General features: G+C 47.4%; 1 long non-coding RNA gene across 1 annotated transcript; it reads right to left on the bottom strand.

The window, feature by feature from the left end:
* Positions 1 to 1117: 1117 nt before the first annotated feature.
* Positions 1118 to 21864, bottom strand: LOC122460953. Its single transcript, XR_006282603.1, has 4 exons — positions 21733 to 21864; positions 6895 to 6900; positions 1265 to 1269; positions 1118 to 1128 (listed from the first exon to the last, which is right to left on the bottom strand). It is a non-coding gene; the product is annotated as an uncharacterized LOC122460953 (long non-coding RNA).
* Positions 21865 to 23637: the final 1773 nt, after the last annotated feature.

The raw sequence follows: 23637 nt of genomic DNA, 5'->3' as shown, positions 1-23637 counted from the left end.
TGCCCTATGACCCCACCATGGGACCTGGCCTCTGACCCTCTCCCTCGGACCTCCCATGGGGCCACCCTCTAACCCCTTCCTGACCCCCCCATGGTACCCATCCTCTGACCTCTTCTCTCTGATCCCCATGGGACCTGACCTCTGACCCCACCCCAATGGGATTCGCCCTCTGACCACCTCATAAGACCTGCCGTCTGACCCTCCCAATGGGCCTCTGACCCCTTCCCTTTGATCCCCCTTGGGACCTGGCCTCTAACCCCTTCCCTCTGAACCCTCATGGGACCTGGCCTCTGACCCTTTCTGACCCCTCCATAGGACCTGTCGTCTGACTCCTTCCCTCTTGACCCCCCATAGGACCCACCCTCTGATCCCAGCCTGCTGACTCTGCCTCTCTGGGACCCACCCTTCAGGAACTGCTGGGAATCACCCCCTCCCTAGGGACCTGCCCTCTGACCCACCCACAGGAACTGGCATGAGATAGCCCATCCCCATGCCATCAGCACTGTACAAATTGGAAGGCACCGCAGGCCACAGAGCCAAGGTGTATTAGTCTGCTTCCATGGAAAGAGTGGACCACTGCACTCTGGATGTTCTGCAAAGGTGACCCCGGGCAGAGTTTGTGGCAGGATCCCAAGCTCCAGGTGACAAAGACCCAGAGCTGAAATAAGTGGTTGCTACTGAGAGGAGCAGGGTATTATGAACTGCATTGTGTACTCTGTTGACACAGGGTCCAGCTGGGCAGTCCCAAAGACAATGCTATCATACTGCATTGTAACAGCTGTCCTGCTGACGACGCCTAGTGAACTTCGTTGAAAAAATAACACTAAGGGCTTGGCTACATTTGCAAGTTACAGCATAATAAAGGAGCCCCAGGTGCACTAGCTCACTACCTTTCCACACTGGCAAAGCACGTAGAGTGCTCTGACTCCATAGCTACAGCACTACTAGTATTCCACCTCAGCGAGTGGAATAACGTTTGTGTCGCCAGTGTGAATGAGGTGTTGCTTTACTGCACTCTGATCAGTCCCATAATCCCCTTAAGTCAAGTGGCCACTCTTGTCATTGTTTTTGAATTGCTGCAGGAGTGCGGATATGCCCTTTGAAAGCTCCGTTTCTGACAGCAGGCTGCTTATCTGCTCCGAGACAAAGCAAGCCATTAGTGTGGAATGCTGTGTGAGAGAGAGGCGGGTGAGGGAGGGAGGTCTGCTGCTGTCTGAACTTACAAGACAGCACGCTGACATGCTCTCAGCCCCCAAAAACCCACTCTCTCTTCCCTCCATACACACAACACACTCCCTGTCACACTCCACCCTCCCCATTTGAAAAGCACATTGCAGCCACTTGCATGCTGCATGCACCCATAATGCACCGCTCCCAATGCCGCTGCAAGTGCCACAAATGTGGCCACACCAATGCGCTTGAAGCTGTCAGTGTGGACAGACTGCAGCGCTTTCCTGAGTGCGCTCTCTGAAGGCTGGTTTAACTCAGAGCGCTCTACATCTGCAAGTGTAGCCATGCCCTAAGAGCCATCAAGATGGCGGGCAGTCTTGGAGCTTCAGCTTTTTGAATGGTTCTCAGCTACTGGCCCAATCCATTGAACAGTGTTTTTTCTACATAGGTGAAACAGTATGAATGGGGGGAGGGAGCTGGAGCTTGTGATGAAGGGGGAATTGTCTAATATTTTTATGAGTGATATGTATACATGATGTCCGTGGTAATTGATTGCTAGGTAAGCATGTCTAAGATCTTCTCCTCAGCTCACACCCATGTATTTGGTTTTATCCTCACTGATCTTGAGTCCCATTTTTCTTGCCACTTCCTTCCAGCCTCCAATCACCCTTTGTCCCATATCTTCTGTCTCTCCTGTGACCTGTCCATGACTTGTACTATACCCCTGACTAAATCTTGAGAGTGCCATGGGTGCTTGGGGGGGGGTGTGCCTCAGGTGTTGGGAGCACCATGGGTGCTGGGGGGCGGTGGCCTGGGAGCCGCTCTGGGTGCAAGGGGAGGATGCAGGTGTTGGGGGGGGGGCAGTCAGGGGGTGGTGCCAGTGCTGGGAGTGGGGGTTGGCAGGGCTGGCAGGTCCATACCTGGCTTCTCAGAAGTGGTGACATGTCCCTTCCTGAGCTCCTAGCTCTGCATGCTGCCAGCGCCGCAGCTCCCATTGGCTGGGAACTGCAGCCAACAGGAGCTGCAGGGGCGGTGCCTGTGGGTGGAGGCAGCATGCAGAGCTAGGAGCTGAGGGAGGGTGGGAAGGACATGTTGCCGCATCCAGGGAGTCCCCCCAAGGTAAGTGCCATCCAGAGCCCTCACCCCCTCCCATTCCCCAACCCCCAGTCCCCTCCCACATGCAAACTCCTTCTGGTGATGATGGGGGGGGGGCGAGACTGCCTCATCAGTGGCCAGTGGAGCTCAAGCGGCCCCAGAGCCAGCCGCACCAGCCACTGCAGAAGTCATGTGACTTCCGTGACAAACTTGCAGCCTTAATCATACCACTTTTCATAACGACATTAAAGGGTGTTAGGAATAATGCTTCTCCCTGGCTTAGTCCAATACTGATGTCAAGTGGGGCAGAGATTTCTCTCCCTACTTATGCTCTACTTTTGGAATGGCAAACACACAGTTGTACTATCGTAATAATTTTGTCAGGGATTTGTCTCAATGTGTATTATCATATGCTGCTTAAAGTCTATAACAACTATGGGTTGTGGTCAGCTCTGTGACTCAAGAGTGCGAGTACCAACCTCAGGGCAGACTGTTAAGAACGAGGGCACCAACCCCAAATTGGCTGAGGGTTCTAGTCTTGGATTTCACCAACTGACTATCCAGTGTAAACTCTTCAGGCACTATAACAGCCTGAATATGGGCAGTGAGTATAAGAGGCTTGGGGAGGCTAAGCCTCCCCCAACGGGCAAGAAATGCTGAATGCAGCGCCTGGAAGCTGAGAAGTGGGGCTGCCACCAGTGCCTGGACCGTGACCCTGCCCCCTCTCTGCCTCTTCCCCCAAAGCCCCATCTGCTACTCATGCCTCTCTGGTGGAGGGGGCAGAGAGGCATGAGTGGTGGGCCGGGAGGGGTTTCGGGGGGGTGGGCACAGGAAGAGGCAGAGTGGGGGCAGGGTCTCAGGGCACAGTGAGAGGCAGAGTCATGCTTCAGGCACTGGTGGTCTTCCCCCCATTTCTAAGGAGCTTCAAGTGCTCGCGCCCAGCCTCCCCAAACGCAAAAGTCAAGTGCCCCCTGTGAGCCTTAACATGGAGTCACAGTCTCTGGTCTAGTCTCTGGATACTCTAGTCTATCTTGCCACCCAGGTTGGCCCTTCCTTTGTGATAGATGGTCTCTTGCGGCTTACACCAAGGTTCACAGCAATATGCAGATTACTGCCAGTCCCAAAGGATCAGTCATTTACCCCAGGCCAAAAAGAAAAGGAGTACTTGTGGCACCTTAGAGACTAACAAATTTATTAGAGCATAAGCTTTCGTGAGCTACAGCTCACTTCATCGGATGCATTTTGCATTCAAAGACCCCACTTTTGGGCCTCCCTCCATTTTCCCAGCCAGCTCTAAACTGCCTCACTTCCAACTGCCTGGCCCTGTCCTGCCCATTGCTCCCACTCTGGCCTTTGTCTCGCTTCCTGGGCCCGAGTCACCTGGTTGCATTCCCCTCCTGGATCTCAGGTTATGAAGGGGGTGGCCACAGCATCCATGCAGGCAGCTGGAGCAACCCCCACAAAGGTCGCACATGCTTATTCCTACAACAAGACATTGGTGCAATACACAGGGAAATGGAGGCATACACAGCATTCATGCAAAACAGTAAGACTCACATACAGCATAATAAGGGAAAATCCTCACTTCGTCACACACGCTCATAACCGGTTTCAGAGTAGCAGCTGTGTTAGTCTATATCCGCAAAAAGAAAAGGAGTACTTGTGGCACCTTAGAGACTAACAAATTTATTTGAGCATAAGCTTTCGTGAACTACAGCTCACTTCATTGGATGCATTCAGTGGAAAATACCGTGGGGAGACTTTTATACATAGAGAACATGAAACAATGGGTGTTACCATACACACTGTAACGAGAGTGATCAGGTAAGGTGAGCTATTACCAGCAGGAGAGTGGGGGGAGGAGGGAAACCTTTTGTAGTGATAATCAAGGTTGGCCATTTCCAGCAGTTGACAAGAACATCTGAGGAACAGTGAGGGGGAGGGAGGGGAATAAACATGGGGAAATAGTTTTACTTTGTTTAATGACCCATCCATTCCCAGTCTTTATTCAAGCCTAAGTTAATTGTATCCAATTTGCAAATTAATTCCAATTCAGCAGTCTCTCATTGGTGTCTGTTTTTGAAGTTTTTTTGTTGAAGAATTGCAACTTTTAGGTCTGAAATCGAGTGACCAAAGAGATTGAAGTGTTCTCTGACTGGTTTTTGAGTGTTATAATTCTTGACGTCTGATTTGTGTCCATTTATTCTTTTACATAGAGACTGTCCAGTTTGACCAATGTACATGGCAGAGGGACATTGCTGGCACATATCACATTGGTAGATGTGTAGGTGAACGAGCCTCTGATAGTGTGGCTGATGTGATTAGGCCCTATGATGGTGTCCCCTGAATAGATATATGGACACAGTTGGCAATGGGCTTTGTTTGATATCAAATCCCCCCTCATTCTTCTCTTCTGCAGACTAAATAACCCCAGTTCCCTCAGCCTCTCCTCATAAGTCATGTGCCCCAGCCCTCTAATCATTTTCTCTAATCAGTCCTCTGCTGGACTCTCTCCAATTTGTCCACATCTCTTTTGTAGTGGGGGGACCAAAACTGGATGATGAACTCCAGGTGTGTCCTCACCAGTGTCTAATAATCACTTCCCTTGATCTGCTGGCAATGCTTCTACTAATACAGCCCAATATGCCATTGGCCTTCTTGGCAACGAGGGCACGCTGCTGACTCATATCCAGCTTCTCGTCCCCTGTAATCCCCAGGTCCTTTTCTGCAGAACTGCTACTTAGCCAGTTGGTCCCCAGCCTGTAGCGGTGCATGGGATTCTTCCTTCCTAAGTGCAGGACTCTGCACTTGTCCTGGTTGAACCACATCAGATTTCTTTTGGCCCAATCCTCCAATTTGTCTAGGTCACTCTGGACCATAACCCTGCCCTCCAGCATATCTATCTTTCCCCCCAGCTTAGTGTCATCTGCGAACTTGCTGAGTGTGCAGTGAATCCCATCATTCAGATCATTACTAAAGATGTTGAAGAAAACCAGCCCCAGGACCGACCCCTGGGGCATTCTGCTTGATACAGGCTGCCAACTAGACATCGAGCCATTGATCACTACCCATTGAGCCCAACAATCTAGCCACCTTTTTATCCATCTTACAGTGCATTCATCCAATCCATACTTTTTTAACTTGCTGGCAGGAATACTATGGGAGACTGTATAAAAAGTTTCAGAGTAGCAGCCATGTTAGTCTGTATTCGCAAAAAGAAAAGGATGCATCCGATGAAGTGAGCTGTAGCTCACGAAAGCTTATGCTCTAATAAATTTGTTAGTCTCTAAGGTGCCACAAGTACTCCTTTTCTTTTTGTATCAAAAGCTTTGCTAAAGTCAAGATATATCACATCCACCGTTTTCCCCATATTCATAGAGCCAGTTATTTCATCATAGAAGGCAATCAGGTTGGTCAGGCATGACTTGCCCTTGGTGAATTCATGTTGACAGTTCCTGATCACCTTCCTCTCCTCCAAGTGCTCCTTCCAATCCTCCAATGGATTCCTTGATTTTGCCGGGGACTGAAGTGAGGCTGACTGGTCTGAAGTTCCCCAGATTCTCTTTCTTCCCTTTTTAAAATATGGGCACTATATTTGTCTTTTTCCAATCGTCCAAGACCTCCCCCAATCGCCATGAATTTTCAAAGATAATGGCCAATGGCTCTGCAATCACATCAGCCAACTCCCTCAGCATCCTTGGATGCGTTAGATCTGGACCCATGGACTTGTGCACTTCCAGCTTTTCTAAATACTCCTTAATCTGTTCTTTCACCACTGAGGGTTGCTCACCTCCTCCCCATACTGTGTTGCCCAGTGCAGCAGTCTGGGAGCTGACCTTGTCTGTGAAGACCGAGGCAAAAAAAGCATTGAGTACTTCAGCTTTTTCCAAATCATCCGTCACTCTGTTGCCTCCCCATTCAGTAAGGGTCCCACACTTTCCCTGACCTTCTTCTTGTTGCTAACATACCTGTAGAAACCCTTCTTGTTACCCTTCACATCCCTTGCTAGCTGCAACTCTAATTGTGCCTTGGCCTTCCTGATTACACCCCTGCATGCTCGAGCAATATTTTTATACTTTTCCCTAGTCATCTGTCCAAATTTCCACTTCTTGTAAGCTTCCTTTTCGAGTTTAAGCTCACCGAAGTTTTCACTGTTAAGCCAAGCTGGTCGTCTGCCATATTTGCTATTCTTTCTGCACTTTGGGATGGTTTGTTCCTGCGCCCTCAATAAGGCTTCTTTAAAATACAGCCATCTCTCTTGGACTCCTTTCCCCCTCATATTAGCTTCCCAGGGGATCCGGCCCATCAGTTCCCTAAGGGAGTCAAAGTCTGCTTTGCTGAAGTCCAGAGTTCATATTTTGTTACTCTCCTTTCTTCCTTTTGTCAGAATCCTGAACTCAACCATCTCATGGTCACTGTCGCCTAGGTTGCCACCCAATTCTACTTCCCTTACCAATTCTTCCCTGTTTGTAAGCAGCAGGTCAAGAGGAGTACGGCCCCTAGTCAGTTCTTCCAGCACTTGTATCAGGAATTTGCCCCCAACACGCTCCAAAAACTTCCTGGATTTTCTGTGCACTGCTGTATTGCTCTCCCAGCAGATGTTGGGTGATTGAAGTCCCCCATTAGAACCAGGGCCTATGATCTGGAAACTTCAGTTAGTTGTCCGAAGAAAGCCTCGCCTACCTCATCCTTCTGATCCAGTGGTCTATAGCACACGCCCATCATGATGTCACCGTTATTGCTCTCACCTCTAAACTTAACCCAAAGACTCTCAACAGGCTTTTCTCTGGTTTCAAACTAGAGCTCTGAGCAATCTTACTGCTCTCTTACATACTGTGCAACTCCTCCACGTTTCCTCCCATACCTGTCCTTCCTAAACAGTTTATCTCATCCATGACAGTGCTCCAGTCATGTGAACTGCCCCACCAAGTTTCTGTTATTCCAATCACATCATAGTTCGTTAATTGTGCCAGGACTTCCAATTCTTCCTGCTTGTTTCCCAGGCTTCTTGCATTTGTGTACATGCACCTAAGATAACTAGCTGATTGCCGTAGTTTCTCAGTATGCATCAGGAGGCTTCCCATCTTATACCCTCCTCCTTGTGTTTCCTCCCTGTATCCCACTCCTCCGCTTAACTCTGGGCTTAGGTCACCATCCCCTGGTGAACCTAGTTTAAAGCCCTCCTCACTAGCTTAGCAAGCTTGCCTGCAAAGATGCTCTTCCCTCTCTTTGTTAGGTGCATCCCATCTCTTCCTAGCAATCCTTCTTCCTGGAACAGCATCCTATGGTCGAAGAATCCAAAGCCCTCTCTCCGACACCACCTGCATAACCAGGTATTCACCTCCACAATTTGATAGTCCCTACTTGGGCCTTTTTCTTCAACAGGGAAGATGGATGAGAACACCATGTGCGCCTCAACCTCCTTTATCCTTCTTCCCAGAGACATGTAGTCTGCAGTGATCCGTTCAAGGTCATTCTTGGCACTATCTTTGGTGCCCACATGGAGAAGTAGGAAGGGGTAGCGGTCCGAGGTCTTGATCAATCTCAGCAAACATTCCGTCACAGACTTTATTCTAGCTCCAGGCAAGCAGCACGCTTCTCGAGTCTCCCGGTCTGGTCGGCAGATGGATGACTCTGTCCCCCTTAGGAGGGAGTCCCTGACCACCACCACCCATCTCCTCCTCCCGGGAGTGATGGTCATGGAACCCCCATCCCTAGGACAATGCATCTCATGCCTTATGGCCTATGGGTGTCCTTCTGATCCCTTCCCTCAGAAGGCTCTTCCAAATTCTTCTCCACCGTAGTACCTGTGCAGAGAGCCTGAAAACAGTTTTGCACTTCTATCTGCGTTGGGGTACATAGGTTTCTTTTCTTTCTTCCTCTGGTGGTCACATGCTGCCAATTTTCTTCCCCGCCCTGCACTGCACTCTCTGAATCTTCAGCATGTATTGCTTCCAGAACCAAACACTGACTTCTATCTAGAAAATCTTCATTTTCTCTGATGCAACTCAGGATTGATACTTGGTTCTCTAGTCCTCTAACCTTCTTTTCCAATATGCAGACCAGCTTGCACTTCATACAGATGAAGTCGTGTCTGTCCTCTGGAAGAAAGACAAACATGGCACATACTGAGCAGGTCACAACAACTGATCGCTCACTATCCATGTCTTCCTTCTAAGAGGCTCCTCAGATATTGTATGTACTGCTCCCAGGAGCCTAAAAGGCAAAAACACTCTGCGCGAACTCCCCGCAGGTGAACTCCTTCTGTTTGCGTGTTCTCTGTTTGCTGCTTACTCAGTTCACAACTGACTGCCTTTTTATAAGACTGCTGGCTTAAAGCAGGTGGCCCGGCTCAAAACCATCCCTCCAATCAACCGCTCAAGTCCCACCTGGTATCAAGTGGAGTGCCCCGGGGTCAGTCCTAGGGCCGGTTTTGTTCAACATCTTTATTAATGATCTGGATGATGGGATTCATTGCACCCTCAGCAAGCTCACAGATGACACTAAACTGAGGGAAGAGGTAGATACACTGGAGGGTAGGGATATGGTCCAGAGTGACCTAGACAAATTGGAGGATTGGACCAAAAGAAATCTGATGAGGTTCAACCAGGACAAGTGCAGAGTCCTGCACTTAGGAAGGAAGAATCCCATGCACCGCTATAGGCTGGGGACCGACTGGCTAAGCGGCAGTTCTGCAGAAAATAATTTCTTTATCCATATATGTATATCATTAATGCATATGAAGTTATGAGAATTGTATTGTATCGTTATCACTAAAACATGCTGTAAATTGGAGAATCAGCCAGATATTAGCTCCCCAGAGGCAAAAGCAAGGAAAATAACCAACACCTGGGCGGGGTGTCAAACAACCCATCAATAACCATTGTCCAGCTATGGAGCTACAACTCAATGACTCACCGGCATGAGGCCACATCAGGCCGTGACATTATTCACACGAACTGTGACCATTGTGATGGGGCAAGACCAGATGACTATAGAAAAGTAGTGGGAGATAGATATATTAGCTCCAGGCTAAATAAATCTCTGGTACCAGGTTAAGTGAAATGGAAGCTGCTCCAGGTCAATTAAGACACCTGGGGCCAATTAAGAACTTTCCAGAAGGCAGGGAGAGTGCTATGTTGATTGGGATACCTGAAGCCAGTCAGGGGCTGGCTGAAACTAGTTAAAAGCCTCCCAGTCAGTCAGGTGGTATGCATGTCAGGAGCTGTGGGAAGAACTTGCGCTGTTGGAGAGGCTGAGTAGTACACACCATATCAGGCACAAGGAAGGAGGCCCTGAGGTAAGGGTGAAGTGGTGCTTGAGGAAGTGAGGACTGCTGTGGGGGAAGTAGCCCAGGGAATTGTACGTCATGTTTCTAAAAGGTTAGCTACCATAGGTGATACTATTAGGGTCCCTGGGCTGGAGCCTGGATTAGAGGGTGGGCCCGGGCTTCCCCCCCGACCTTTGCCCCTTGTTTAATCCCTGAGACTGGGAGACAACAGAGACTGTGCAAGGAAGGATAACTTCTCCTCACCTCCCTTGCTGGCTTATGAAAATGGCTCAGTAGACTGTGACCCTCGTCTCTAGAGAAAGAAGGGTTACGGGGAGGGTCACAGTGAGCCTCTGAGGCTAGCGAAATCCTCCAGGAAACGCGGGACCCACGAAGGCAAGGACAGAGCTTTGTCACACCATATAGACCATTGTTGCAACCAAGATCCTGTAGTGGCACCAAATCTTGTACAAAGGAGGTCAAGTAAGGTGTCTATGAAAAGTTATGATTTGCTGGTTATGATTATGCTATCTGTATGCATGTATCATTTTTGTATTAAAAGTTATTAGTATTGGTTCTACACTGTAGTTCAAACTTGTGTTATACTTCTGGGTGACACCCCAGACAATGTGGCATTGGCACTGCCTAGCCTGCTTGATGGCCCATTAAGGACCATCAGCTATACAACTGACCCATTGAGAGAAGGCAGATACACCTTGTGACTCAGCAAGGCATGCAGGGGCATGCCTATGGACAGAACTCTAAGGATTTGTCTACACTGGCAAGTTGTGCACAGAAAAGCAGGTTTGAGCACTCTACCTCCCAAGGTTTACACGCTGCCAAGCCCCTTATTGCGCAGAAATTGCGCAGTTGCAGCACTCTAAAAAAACCACCTCGATGAGAGGCATAGAGCTTTCTGCACCGGGGCTACAGCACTGCGGTGCCAGTGTAGACACCATGGTGATTACAGCGCTGCAATTGGCCTCCGGGACGTGCCGCACAATGTTCTCACCTCTCTGGCCATCGGTTTGAACTCTACTGCCCTGGCCTCAGGTGACCAACCGTCAGCCCCATTGTACATTCCTTTGCAAATTTGAAAGTCTCCTTCCTGTTTGCTAGGTGATGCGTGCAGTGGTCTCAGTGCATCTTTCCAGGTGGCCATGCCTGCTCCATGCACCAGGCGATCCCCCGCTTGGAGCAATGCCAAGCTGCTGGACCTCACCGGTATTTGAGGAGAGGAGGCAGTGCAGTCACAGCTGCACTCCAGCCGTCGGAATTTTTGATACCTATGGACAGATTTCTAGATGCATAATAGAAAAGTTTCAGAGTAGCAGCCGTGTTAGTCTGTGTCCGCAAAAAGAAAAGGAGTATTTGTGGCACCTTAGAGACTAACAAATTTATTTGAGCATAAGCTTTCGTAAGCTACAGCTCACTTCATCGGATACATGTAGTGGAAAATACAGTGGGGAGGTTTTATATACACAGAGAACATGAAACAATGGGTGTTACCATACACACTGTAACAAGAGTGATCAGGTAAGGTGAGCTATTACCAGCAGGAGAGCGGGTGGGTGAAAAACATCTTTTGTAGTGATAATCAAGGTGGGCCATTTCTCGTAGTTGACAAGAACGTGTGAGGAACATTGCGGGCGGGGGGGAAATAAACATGGGGAAATAGTTTTACTTTGTGTAATGACACATCCCCTCCCAATCTTTATTCAAGCCTAAATTAATTGTATCCAGTTTGTAAATTAATTCCAATTCAGCAGTCTCTCATTGGTGTCTGTTTTTGAAGTTTTTTTGTTGAAGAATTGCCACTTTTAGGTCTGTAATCGAGTGACCAATGTGATTGAAGTGTTCTCCGACTGGTTTTTGAATGTTATAATCCATTGTTTCATGTTCTCTGTGTATATAAAATCTCCCCACTGTATTTTCTACTACATGCATCCGATGAAGTGAGCTGTAATTCATGAAAGTTTATGCTCAAATAAATTTGTTAGTCTCTAAGGTGCCACACGTACTCCTTTTCTTTTTGATGTTAGAAAAGGGCCATGACCAGGACACATTGCAGTATGAGGTCAACGTGAAGGAGCTGTGGAATGCCTACTATAAGGTGCAGGAGGCAAACTGCCTCTCTGAAGCTACACCTACAAGCTGCCAGTTCTACAAAGAGCTGGACGAGACACTCGATGGTTACCCCACCTCCACTGCCAAGTCCCGTGTGGATACTTTGTTGGCTTGGTTGCCAGGCGAGAGTGCACCGAGCCAGGAGGAGACAATATTGGATGAAGAGGGGGAGGGGGAACCAGATGCAGAGGATGACTCGGAGGCCAGAGATGCATGCAGTCAGGAGCTCTTTTCTATCCCAGAGGAGCCTATTCAGTCAAAGCAGTCGGATACTGGTGAAGCAGAAACAGGAGAGGAGGCCCCTAGTAAGTGGATCTGACTTTGGGAATTGGTGAAGCGAGTTGTTGGGGCAGGAGGTTGCAGAAAGCAGGCTTATCTCCCACATCATGCGGAACAGGCTGTTGATACACTCCCTCAGTTCATGTGAATCTCTCTCAGAGATCTCCAGGAAACTCTTGTGGAGATACTGGGCAGTCCGCTCCCACAGGTTCCTTGGCAGAGCTGCTTTGTTTCTTGTCTCATTAACGGTAACTTTCCCGCGCCACTGTGCCATCGGGGGGGGGGGGAACCATAGGTGCACACGGGCTATCCACATAGGGCCAGGGCAGAAGCTGCAGGCTTAGAGAAGACGGTCCCTTGATTCCCTGCTCACCCTCAGCAGCGAGATATCTTCCATAATGATCACCTCCTGTGGAAAGTGTGGGGACAGGAATGATTATCAGTTCCACCCTATAGTGCTGGCTCTCCCCAAGAGCCAAGTGTCCAGTGTACAGCAGGGTCCAGGAACAGTGATTTACCCTGTCCCTGCTGCTACTCACCATTTTGGGAGTCTTGTGGCTTATCTGTGCTTGCCTGGGGTCAACCAGATAGTGACAGGTGTGTGAGTACCAGCTGTGTTTTAAAGCATTGAAACAGTGTTGTCTATAGAAAAGGAGTACTTGTGGTACCTTAGAGACGAACAAATTTATTAGAGCATAAGCTTTCATGAGCTACAGCTCACTTCATCGAATGCATTTGGTGGAAAAAACAGAGGGGAGATTGATATACACACACACAGAACATGAAACAATGGGTTTATCATACACACTGTAAGGAGAGTGATCACTTAAGATAAGCCATCACCAGCAGCAGGGGGGGGAAAGGAGGAAAACCTTTCATGGTGACAAGCAAGGTAGGCTATTTCCAGCAGTTAACAAGAACATCTGAGGAACAGTGGGGGGTGGGGTGGGGTGGGGGGGAGAAGTAACATGGGGAAATAGTTTTACTTTGTGTAATGACTCATCCATTCCCAGTCTCTATTCAAGCCTAAGTTAATTGTATCCAGTTTGCAAATTAATTCCAATTCAGCAGTCTCTCGTTGGAGTCTGTTTTTGAAGCTTTTTTGTTGAAGGATAGCCACTCTTAGGTCTGTAATCGAGTGACCAGAGAGATTGAAGCGTTCTCCAACTGGTTTTTGAATGTTATAATTCTTGACGTCTGATTTGTGTCCATTCATTCTTTTACGTAGAGACTGCCCAGTTTGACCAATGTACATGGCAGAGGGGCATTGCTAGCACATGATGGCATATATCACATTGGTAGATGCGCAGGTGAGTTGACGTCTCCGACTCAAGGAATATTTCCAACACACCTCTGACCAACATATTAACCCACAGAGACCTTCCTACCAACACTACAAAAAGAAGGATTCTGGGTGGACTCCTCCTGAAGGTCGAAACAGCAGCCTGGACTTCTACATAGAGTGCTTCCGCCGACGTGCACGAGCTGAAATTGTGGAAAAGCAGCATCGCTTGCCCCATAACCTCAGCCATGCAGAACACAATGCCATCCACAGCCTCAGAAACTCTGACATCATAATCAAAAAGGCTGACAAAGGAGGTGCTGTCGTCATCATGAATAGGTCAGAGTATGAACAAGAGGCTACTAGGCAGCTCTCCAACACCACTTTCTACAAGCCATTACCCTCTGATCCCACTGAGAGTTACCAAAAGAAACTACAGCATTTGCTCAAGAAACTCCCTGAAAAAGCACAAGAACAAATCCGCACAGACACACCCCTAGAACTCCGAAATGGGGTATTCTATCTGCTACCCAAGATCCATAAACCTGGAAATCCTGGATGCCCCATCATCTCAGGCATTGGCACCCTGACAGCAGGATTGTCTGCTATGTAGACTCCCTCCTCAGGCCCTATGTTACCAGCACTCCCAGCTATCTTTGAGACACCACTGATTTCCTGAGGAAACTATAGTCCATTGGTGAGCTTCCTAAAATCACCATCCTAGGCACTATGGATGTAGAAGCCCTCTACACCAACATTCCACACAAAGATGGACTACAAGCCGTCAGGAACAGTATCCCCGATAATGTCACGGCTAACCTGGTGGCTGAACTTTGTGACTTTGTCCTCACCCATAACTATTTCACATTTGGGGACAATGTATACCTTCAAGTCAGCGGCACTGCGATGGGTACCCGCATGGCCCCACAGTATGCCAACATTTTTATGGCTGACTTAGAACAACGCTTTCTCAGCTCTCGTTTCCTAATGCCCCTACTCTACTTGCGCTACATTGATGACATCTTCATCATCTGGACCCATGGAAAAGAAGCCCTTGAGGAATTCCACCATGATTTCAACAATTTCCATCCCATTCCATCAACCTCAGCCTGGACCAGTCCACACAAGAGATCCACTTCCTGGACACTACGGTGCTAATAAGCGATGGTCACATAAACACCACCCTATATTGGAAACCTACTGACCGCTATTCCTACCTACATGCCTCTCGCTTTCATCCAGATCATACCACAGGATCCATTGTCTACAGCCAAGCTCTACGATATAACCGCATTTGCTCCAACCCCTCAGACAGAGACAAACACCTACAAGATCTCTATCATGCATTCCTACAACTACAATACCCACCTGCTGAAGTGAAGAAACAGATTGACAGAGCTAGAAGAGTACCCAGAAGTCACCTACTACAGGACAGGCCCAACAAAGAAAATAACAGAACGCCACTAGCCATCACCTTCAGCCCCCAACTAAAACCCCTCCAACGCATCATCAAGGATCTACAACCTATCCTGAAGGACAACCCATCACTCACACAGATCTTGGGAGACACGCCAGTCCTTGCTTACAGACAGCCCCCCAATCTGAAGCAAATACTCACCAGCAACCACACACCACACAACAGAACCACCAACCCAGGAACCTATCCTTGCAACAAAGCCCGTTGACAACTCTGTCCACATATCTATTCAGGGGACACCATCATAGGGCCTAATGACATCAGCCACACTATCAGAGTCTCCTTCACCTGCGCATCTACCAATGTGATATATGCCATCATGTGCCAGCAATGCCCCTCTGCCATGTACATTCGTCAAACTGGACAGTCTCTACGTAAAAGAATGAATGGACACAAATCAGACGTCAAGAATTATAACATTCAAAAACCCGTTGGAGAACACTTCAATGTCTCTGGTCACTCGATTACAGACCTAAGAGTGGCTATTCTTCAACAAAAAAGCTTCAAAAACAGACTCCAACGAGAGACTGCTGAATTGGAATTAATTTGCAAACTGGATACAATTAACTTAGGCTTGAATAGAGACTGGGAATGGATGAGTCATTACACAAAGTAAAACTATTTCCCCATGTTATTTCTCCCCCCCACCCCACCCCCCACTGTTCCTCAGATATTCTTGTTAACTGCTGGAAATAGCCTACCTTGCTTGTCACCTTGAAAGGTTTTCCTCCTTCCCCCCCTCCCCCCCGCTGCTGGTGATGGCTTATCTTAAGTGATCACTCTCCTTACAGTGTGTATGATAAACCCATTGTTTCATGTTCTCTGTGTGTGTATATCAATCTCCCCTCTGTTTTTTCCACCAAATGCATCCGATGAAGTGAGCTGTAGCTCACGAAAGCTTATGCTCTAATAAATTTGTTAGTCTCTAAGGTGCCACAAGTACTCCTTTTCTTTTTGCGAATACAGACTAACACGGCTGCTACTCTGAAAAGTGTTGTCTATGTAGCAAACAATACTGCTCCTGTAAAACGTTGTATTTAAACTTCACAGAGATGACCTTGGGAGACTAGCCTCCCTCTTTGTTATCGGTGGCAGAACGGTTGTGAAGAATTCGAAAGCAGTGAAGAAGAAGTAAGGAGGACTTTATGCGTGAAGTTATGATCCACTCCGCTGCTGAGAAAAAGGAATTGAAGGAGTGGTGGGACAGTGAGAAGAGGGAATGAAAGGAAAATGCTGCACACCAGAAAGAAACCATGGAGTGGCTCTTAACAGTTATGGAGCGTCAAGGGGACATGCTCCAGAGGTACTAGCTCTTCAAACCGAGCAGCTCCATGCCCACCCTCCCCTGCAGCTGCTGTCAGAAAACTCTTTCCCAAAGCACCCCCCACAAACACACACATCGCCAACACACTCTTATCAACCTCCTGGATCCACTCTCTACCCACAGCATTCCACTCCTCCCTCCTCAAAGTCAAGCAGTGTGGATTCCCAATACCCACTGCACTCAACACTTGCCCAAGTTTGGATATGATCCCTGGACATACACAAATCTGTATCCATCCTGGGATCCCTCCTCCTCTTGAGACCTTCCATTCCCTCCATTCTCCCCCATCCTGCTCCCTACTGATGATTTTTTTCCTTTGACTCTCTCCTCTGGTTGTTGTCTTTCTGTAAAATAATTATGTTTGTCTGAAATCAATCTTACTCTATTAAGTGAAAGCAAAAAGAGCACTGCAAATTGACATACATACAGCTATGTTAAGGCCCCTTCTTGCATCATGTGCACCAGTCACCTCCTAGCATTACAAGCTCTGCAATCCCGAGCATAGCAACAAATATTAGTGGCTTTCAGCTTCAAATTGCTGCAATTAATTGTGATCGGGAGAACCTTTTTTCTTTTACTGGGATATTGGTTTTCATAACCATTCGTCCCTCAAACGAGTGGCACTGGTGGTGATATTGGGAAACTGGAGTGTCTAAAGGAATTGCTAGTGTGACTTATGGTTAGTCAGTGGGTAAAACCAAAGTTCTCTCTGTTTGGCTGGTTTGGTGTGCCTTGGTAATAAAGGAGACCCAGCTTTGGGCTCTAAGTGCCCTTCATCTAAGCAATTTGTCCTGAATTGATACTTTCAATTGTGTCCCACCAAAGGCAGCATTGTTACACAGGGGAATTGCTTAACCTTGCCTGGAGACTCAGCAATGCCCCCAGATATGCCTGGACTTGTGCTCCCCAAACACATAGGACTGAGGACATAAAACAGACACAGTGGCCACATGCTGGGCCTTTCTCCTTCACCCACCTATGCTGCAAGGAACAAGGACACTCTGAAAACTCCAACTGAAGGGACTGGCCCAAATATCAAACGTGAAATCTGTATATTAAGGATTGCACTATCCAGTGGGGGTGAGAAAAACTCCTTGGTCTCGTTGTTGCCCAGTGGGGTAATAGGGTTGAGAGTTTAGACTGTGTGCTTATATTTTATTTCTTTTGGTAACTGACTCTGACTTTTTCCCTATCAATTAATATCACTTAAAATCTTTCTATTGTAATCAATAAATTTGTTTTACTGTTTATCTTTACCGGTTAGTTTGTATGATGTGTGGAATTTGTATGTTTACCAGTGAGTTTGTATGACGTGTGGAGCAAATCTGCTCAGGTTTTGCAAAGGCTAGTGGACATCCAGTTTCATTGATGAAGTGGTGAATCAATTAATAAGTTTGCCCTGCCCATCTTGAGCAGTGCAAAGTGGTATATTCCTGGGGTACACCCATTCTGCCAGCACCACACACTAGTTTTGGCCAGTTAGAACTAAAATTCTGGAGTCGTTGGGCTTCAGCCCTCCGGCAGGAGCCTAGAGCAAATGGTTAGTCCTCCTCACAATGCCCTAGGGGGTCTAATGTGAGTGTCCCGTAGTCCTTTTCTGCCTCTATCCCCACTGCACAATCAGCCACCTGGGCCTCCCGTCAGGCAGGTGCAATCTCAGCTACTAGTTCCTCCTGGGCCACTGGTACGCCCCAGCCACCTGCTCAAAAGGCTTTAGGAAGCCTCAGGGTCACCTTGTAGTCCCATTTTGGAGAGGACTCTTCCCTCTCCCCAAGGAACTGCTGCCCCACACCCACCTGTGGGCTCTGATTCTTGGGTGTTAACAGGCAACACAAACTACTGCTGTTCCTCCTGCTGCTTTTGCTGGGACTGTTGTTGTGACTGGGCTAGCTGCTGCTCTGCAACTGCTTTGGGGTCAGAATCTGCACAGCTGCTGCTGCTATGGCTCTAATTCTCCCCCCACATTCTAACTATATCAGGAGCCATGCTGTCTCTAGAGCCTGCCTGGGCCTGTCCATCAGCCTGGGGACAAACGTCAGCCACACCCAGGCTCAGTGTTAGCTTTCAGCACAGGCCCTCATGTTCCTCTGCCACACAAAGGCAAGAAATATTGACAAGAAACAACAGTGATATCCCTGACTTGGCCTGCAACTCCAGGGTCCTTTTCCCCCAGTAGCTCAAGGGTATGGATTGGATGAATGGACTATAAGGTGGATAGAAAGCTGTCTAGATTGTTGGGCTGAACACATAGTGATCAACGGCTCGATCTCTAAATGGCAGCGGATATCATAGAAGCTTAGAGTTGGAAGAGACCTCAGGAGGTCATCTAGACCAACCCCTGCTGGTCATCTAGACCAACCCCAACTAAATCATCCGAGCAAGGGCTTTGTCAAGCCAGTCCTTAAAAGCTTCTAAAGAAGAAGATTCCACCACCTCCCTAGGTAATCCATTCCAGTGCTTCACCACCCTCCTAGTGAAATAGTGTTTCCTAATATCTAACCTAGACCTCTCCGACTGCAACTTGAGACCATTGCTCTTTGTTCCGTCATCTGCCACCACTCCATTCTTTTTGGAATCTCCCTTCAGGTAGTTGAAGGCTGCTATCAAATCCCCCCTCATTCTTCTCTTCTACAGACTAAATAACCCCAGTTCCCTCAGCCTCTCCTCGTAAGTCATGTGCCCCAGCCCCCTAATCATTTTTTCTAATCAGTCCTCTGCTGGATTCTCTCCAATTTGTCCACATCTCTTCTGTAGTGGGGGGACCAAAACTGGACACAGTACTCCAGGTGTGTCCTCCCCAAGCCTCAGACCCAGGTCAATTTACAAGTCAGATCTTACCCACAAATCACACTGTTGCCAATCCTTTAGAATCTAAAATCTAAAGGTTTATTCATAAAAAGAAAAAAAACATAGATGACAGTTTAAACTGGTTAAATGGAATCAATTACATACTGTAATGGCAAAGTTCTTGGTTCAGGCTTGTAGCTGTGATGGAATAAGCTGCAGGTTCAAATCAACTCTTTGGAGTACATCCACAGCTGGGATGGGTCATTCAGTCCTTTCTTCAGAGCTTCAGTTTGTAGCAAGGTTCCTCCAGAAGTAAGAAGCAGGATTGAAGACAAAATGGAGGGGTTTCTAGGGCCTCTTATATCCTCTGCCATGTGGCTTGTGCGTCCTTTGTCTCAAATACAAGCTGCCCAACCATGGCTTGAAAGCCTTAGAGTTCTGTCCATAGGCATGCCCCTGCATGCCTTGCTGAGTCACAAGGTGTATCTACCCTCTCTCAGTGGGTCATTTATATAGCTGATGGTTCTTAATGGGCTATCAAGCAGGCTAGGCAGTGCTGTTGCCAAATTGTCTAGGGTGTCACCCAGAAGCATAGCATGAGTTTGAACTGCAGACAGTATAGAGCCAATACTTACAACTTTAAATACAAAAATGACGCATACCTGCAGATAGCATAATCATAACTAGCAAATCATAACCTCCTCATAGACACCTTAATTGACCTCCTTTGTACAAGATTTGGTGCCACCACAGGATCTTGGTTGCAACAATGGTCTATATGGTCACAGTTCATGTAAAGAATGTCACACCCCAAACGCAATTACTACTAGCAAGTATTTCTTCCCCCTGTCGGCCAGGTAATTTACATTAACACAGACAGGAGCCTGTTCACCAGTTTTCAGATCCTTGACTGCTACCACTTCCAAGGCTGGACTCTGTCTTAAAGAGATCATCCATTTTCACTAGCAAGTTAGACTCAAAGTTCTGTGGTCCTTTCATTACCAACCTCTGCTTCGACATGGAATCAGACGCTAAGTCCACTGAGAGACTACAAGTCATATCCAAAGTGTCTAGAGATGAGAGTATACCTGCCCTCCCCTGCATTCTCAAGAGATTAACTGCACAGCTGTCCTGCTCTGCAGACTCAGCTACCCAGTCTTCTCTCTGAACCTGAGACACAGACTGTTCACTTACAGAATCAGCATGGAGACATTCCTCTCTCAACAACCTTGTCTTCCTAACAAACTGGTCAAGCACCACTACTTGGTTATAGGGCTGTTCAACTTTCTTAACAGCTTTTACTCCATGTGAGACCTTAAAGCTATCCATACTGGACCTTTCAAAAGGAAAGTCAGTGGATCCAGTCACAACAGAAAATTTCTGGCTTTAGGAACTGAAACTTCCTTGATTAACTCACTGTCACACCCTTCAATTGCAGCAAACTGCTTGCACAGATTACCATGAGGATTCCTTTTCCTAGGAGCTTCTCTAAGCAACAATTCATCCCTCACGGAAATTCTACCCTTACCCTCTTCTTCCTCTTCACCTAGGGCTTGCTCTAAAGGACCACTTTTCTGAGCAACAACAGACTCTTTCTGGGTCTTATTCACATCCAGGATCACCTCTGGCTCATCAGGCAGATTCCTACACAATCCCCTTTCAGGCAAACTGGTAGCTTTCATAGTCAAAAGTCAGAAGCATTCTACTTCCCTTTGCCACACACAAGCTTAGGAATCTTTTCCTTCTTGCTACAAGTTTCCAAACCGTCAGTAGGTAACACGATCAGATTACCTTTATGCTCTCCTTGTGTCCTGGCTAGGCTATCACCCTGATTAGACAGAGCTGCTACACGCTTTTCCAGCCACACATTGGCAACAGGAAAAATACAAGCACCAGAATTGTCTGGTCTGTGGGACTTTGCTAGAACACTAATTGGATGCAACCTAGTTATAGTGCCATTCTCCCTAGTAGACACAAACTTAGGACCATTCCCTTCCTGGGCTTTAGTTGAATCCAGAATCAACTCTGAGACAACTGCACTACCCTCAACCATTACAAGCTGAAAGGCACCTTCCGTCTGCTCCACAGACAAAGAAGAACTGGAGAAACCTTCCCTTTACAAAACACACAGCTTGGGATCTCATTTCCTTTGTCCAAGCACACAGGGCTGTTCACAGACAACTGCTTGGAGACTGGGGTAGCTCCCTCCATAGACAAGTCATTATCCCTTACAGACACAGGCTCCACACAGGTAACAGGTAAGGTATAGGGACACTCATCTCCCACTATCCTTGCTTTCCCAAACTGCTGACTAGACAAAGCCATCAGCTCACAAGGCTGCCTAGGATCCTCCAAAATTTCCTTGTCCTCCTCTCCTATCAAAAATCTACCCTTTTCTTCCTCGGCTAGGGCTTTAACCTGACCATCCACTTTAATCTTCTCATGAGAAAATTTTCCTGACCAATGAGATTTTTGGGCTTGATCTAATTCCAAATTCACTTCTGAGACATTAGAAAGACATTCAGACACTTCATTCACAGACAAACAGCTGTTTCACCAGTTTCACCAGGTTAGAGTCCCCCTTCCCCTGGTCATAGCGTAATGGGTTAAAAAGAGAAAACTGTTCAGAGTAATACAACATACCAACATTGCTATAAACTGAACTTTCAAGAAGATACAATTTTTGCTGTTCTTCCATTGCTTTTTTGACTTAGAGCATAAGTCTGGCAATCCTCTCCTCAGCAGCTAGTAGCTCAATACACTCCCTATGAGCCCTTTCCTCTCTTTTAGCAGCTTCTGTTTCCTATTCAGCCATTCCTTCTTTAGCTTTTCTCTGTCTTTCAGCAGCTTACTGCTCAAGGTGGGCCAAGGCTTGCTTCTCTCTCATTCGAATTTCTGCCATTTTTTGATTATGTTCAAACTGCAGCTTGATTTCTTCTGCTGATGCTTTCCGGCTCATGGTCACTGATCTTTAATCAACAAAACTCTCAATACCAAAATTCAAATTTGGATAGCGTGGGGTTCTGAGCCAAAGCTTAATTGACCTGGTTCTGTGGATCTTAGCATGATTATGCCACTGTAACATTGCTTCCTTTGGTGGGACACAACTGAGAGTATCAATTCAGGACAAATTGCTTAGAGCAGGGCAGTTACAGCACAAAGCTGGAGTTTCTTTACTATTAAAGGCACACCAAACCATCCAAACAGAGAGGACTTCGGTTTTACGCCACTGGCTAACCAGAAGTCATACAAGCAATTCCCTCAGCTATTCCAGTTCCCTTGTATCACCACTAGCACCGCTGCTTATGGGGACGAATGATTATGAAAACCAATACCCCAGTAAAAGAAAAAAGGTTCTCCCGATCCCAAAGGACCAAGCCTCAGACCCAGGTCCATATACAAGTCAGATCTTACCCAAATATCACACTGTTGCCAATCCTTTAGAATCTAAAATCTAAAGGTTTATTCATAAAAAGAAAGAAACATAGATGAGAGTTCAAACTGGTTAAATGGAATCAGTTATATATAGTAATGGCAAAGTTCTTGGTTTAGGCTTGTAGCAGTGATGGAATAAACTGCAGGTTCAAATCAAATCTCTGGAGCGGGGTTGGGTCATTCAGTCCTTTGTTCAGAGCTTCAGTTTGAAGCAAAGTTCCTCCAGAAGTAAGAAGCAGGATTGAAGACAAAATGGAGGGGTTTCCAGGGCCTTTTATATCCTCTGCCATGTGGCTTGTGCTTCCTTTGTCTCAAATACATGCTGCCCAGCCATAGCTTGAAAGCCTTAGGGCACGTCTACACTGGCAAAGTTACAGCACCAGCAGTTACAGTGCCACTCAGAGAGTGCCAAAGGAAAACCACTGTTGTGTGTTCACACTGTCAGCTGCCTGTGCAATAGCGTGTTCACACGTGCGGCACTTGCGACGCTATTTGTAGCGGTGCACTCTGGGCAGCTATCCCACAGAGCACCTTTCTCTTTTGCTGCTAAGACTTGTGGGAAGGTGGAAGGAGTTGCGGGGCATCTTGGGCCCTGTCCCAATGGCCTGTGATGCATTGCTTTGCATCCCAGCAATCCCTGTGCTTCTGTCCACATTTGCTGCCATCTTTCAATGGTTTGTGTACTGCACGCCCTGCCTCTTTCTGGCTGCAGATCCTGAGCTGTTGACAAGAATGTTGTTCGCACTGACCAGCATGTCATGAGTGGCAGTGGAATTATTCCTTAAACTACAAAGGCAAGAGGAGTGCAACATTGATTTCACCATGCGTAGTAGCTACAACACAAGATTTCTTGTGGCATTCATGGAGGTGCTGACCACTGTGGAACACTGCTTTTGGGCTCTGGAAACAAGCACTAAGTGGTGGGATCACATCATGATGCACGTCTGGGATGACGAGCAGTGGCTGCAGAACTTTTGCATGAGGAAAACCACTTTCATGGGACTGTGTGATGAGCTCGCACCAGCCCTGTGGTGCCAGGCCATGAGAATAAGAGCTGCCCTGCCTTTGGAGAACTGCGTGGCAATTGCACTGTGGAAGCTGGCTACTCCAGACTGCTACCGATCGGTCACTAACCAGTTCTGAGAGGGAAAGTTGATCGCTGGACTCGTGTTCATGCAAGTGTGCGGGGCCATTAATTGCATCCTGCTCTCAAAGACCTTGACTTTGGTCAACATGCCTGATATTGTTGATGGCTTTGCACAAATTGGCTTCCCCAACTGCAGAAAGGCGATAGATGACATGCATATTCCAATTCTGGCACCAGACTACCTAGCACATTAATTGCAAGGGGTATTTCTCAATGGATCACCATGAGTGTTTCACAGTCATTA

The sequence above is a fragment of the Dermochelys coriacea genome, chromosome 7 (genome assembly GCF_009764565.3).
Source record: "Dermochelys coriacea isolate rDerCor1 chromosome 7, rDerCor1.pri.v4, whole genome shotgun sequence".
In the NCBI taxonomy this organism is placed as follows: Eukaryota; Metazoa; Chordata; order Testudines; family Dermochelyidae; genus Dermochelys; species Dermochelys coriacea.
This window is presented reverse-complemented; position numbering and strand designations above follow the sequence as displayed.